The 2,148-nt window shown below is 42.2% G+C and overlaps 1 non-coding gene across 1 annotated transcript; it reads left to right on the top strand.

Annotated features, from left to right (window-relative positions):
• The first annotated feature begins 1,612 nt into the window (after positions 1–1,612).
• Positions 1,613–1,720, top strand: LOC112781888 (small nucleolar RNA R71). Its single transcript, XR_003192638.1, has one exon. It is a non-coding gene; the product is annotated as a small nucleolar RNA R71 (small nucleolar RNA).
• Positions 1,721–2,148: the final 428 nt, after the last annotated feature.

Below are 2,148 nucleotides of genomic sequence, written 5' to 3'. Positions count from 1 at the left end.
GAGTTTGGTTGTGGCCTCCCAACACCAAACTTAGAGTTTGACTGTGGGGGCTTTGGTTGACTCTGCAGTGAGAGAAGCTTTTCATGCTTCCTCTCCATGGTTACAGAAGGAGATCCTTTAGTTTTAAACACAAGGTTGTCCTCATTCAGTTGAAGGGCCAACTCTCCTCTGTCCACATCAATCACAGCTCTTGCTGTGGCTAGGAAGGGTCCTCCAAGGATGATTGATTCATCCTCATCCTTTCCAGTGTCTAGGATTATGAAATCAGCAGGGATGTAAAGGCCTCCAACCTTTACTAACACGTCATCTACTTGTCCATAAGCCTGTTTTCTTGAGTTGTATGCCCTCTCTAATGAAATTCTAGCAGCTTGCACCTCAAAGATCCCAAGTTTCTCCATTACAGAGAGTGGCATTAAGTTTATTCCTGACCCCAGGTCACACAGAGCCTTCTCAAAGGTCATGGTGCCTATGGTACAGGGTATTAAGAATTTGCCAGGATCCTGTTTCTTTTGAGGTAATTTCTGCCTGTCCAATGCATTCAGTTCATTGGTGAGCAAGGGAGATTCATCTTCCCAAGTCTCATTACCAAATAATTTGGCATTCAGCTTCATGATTGCACCAAGGTACTTAGCAACGTGCTCTTCAGTAATTTCTTCATCCTCTTCAGAGGAAGAATACTCATCAGAGCTCATGAAGGGCAGAAGGAGGTTCAATGGAATCTCTATGGTCTCTAAATGAGCCTCAGATTTCTTTGGTTCCTCAAAGGGGAACTCCTTATTGGTCACTGGATGTCCCAGGAGGTCTTCCTCACTAGGATTCACGTCCTCCTCTTCCCTTGTAGGTTCGGCCATGATGGTCAAATCAATGGCCTTGCACTCTCTCTTTGGATTCTCTTCTGTATTGCTTGGGAGAGTACTAGGAGGAGTTTCAGTGACTCTTTTACTCAGCTGGCCCACTTGTGCCTCCAAATTTTTAATGGAGGACCTTGTTTCATTCATGAAACTCACAGTGGCCTTAGATAGATCAGAGACTATATTTGCTAAGCTAGATAGATTCTGCTCAGAATTCTCTGTCTGTTGCTGAGTGGATGATGGAAAAGGCTTGCTATTGCTAAACCTGTTTCTTCCACCATTATTAAAGCCTTGTTGAGGCTTTTGTTGATCCTTCCATGAGAAATTTGGATGATTTCTCCATGAGGGATTATATGTGTTTCCATAGGGTTCACCCATGTAATTCACCTCTGCTATTGCAGGGTTCTCAGGATCATAAGCTTCTTCTTCAGAAGATGCCTCTTTAGTACTGTTGGATGATTCCTTCAATCCATTCAGACTCTGAGAGATCATATTGACTTGCTGAGTCAATATTTTATTCTGAGCCAATATGGCATTCAGAGTATCAATTTCAAGAACTCCGTTCCTCTGAGGCATCCCATTACTCATAGGATTCCTTTCAGAAGTGTACATGAACTGGTTATTTGCAACCATGTCAATGAGTTCTTGAGCTTCTGCAGGCGTTTTCTTTAGGTGAATGGATCCACCTGCAGAATGGTCCAATGACATTTAGATAATTCAGACAGACCATCATAGAATATATCCAGGATGGTCCATTCTGAAAGCATGTCAGAAGGACACTTTTTGGTCAGTTCCTTGTATCTCTCCCAAGCTTCATAGAGGGATTCACCTTCTTTCTGTCTGAAGGTTTGAACATCCACTCTAAGCTTACTAAGCTTTTGAGGAGGAAAGAACTTGGCTAAGAAAGCCGTGACCAGCTTATCCCAAGAGTTCAGGCTATTTTTAGGTTGAGAGTCCAACCATATTCTAGCTCTGTCTCTTATAGCAAACAGAAAAAGCATAAGCCTGTAGACCTCGGGATCAACCCCATTGGTCTTAACAGTATCACAGATTTGCAAGAATTCTGTTAAGAACTGAAAGGGATCTTCGGATGGAAGTCCATAAAACTTGCAATTCTGTTGTATCAGAGAAACTAATTGAGGTTTCATCTCAAAATTGTTTGCTCCAATGGCAGGGATTGAGATGCTTCTTCCATGTAGATTGGAATTAGGTGCAGTAAAGTCACCAAGCATCTTCCTTGCATTGTTATTATTTTTGGCCATGTCTCCTTCTTTTTCGAAAATTTCTGTCAGATTTT

This window comes from Arachis hypogaea, chromosome 19 (genome assembly GCF_003086295.3).
Source record: "Arachis hypogaea cultivar Tifrunner chromosome 19, arahy.Tifrunner.gnm2.J5K5, whole genome shotgun sequence".
Lineage (NCBI taxonomy): Eukaryota > Viridiplantae > Streptophyta > Magnoliopsida > Fabales > Fabaceae > Arachis > Arachis hypogaea.
This window is presented reverse-complemented; position numbering and strand designations above follow the sequence as displayed.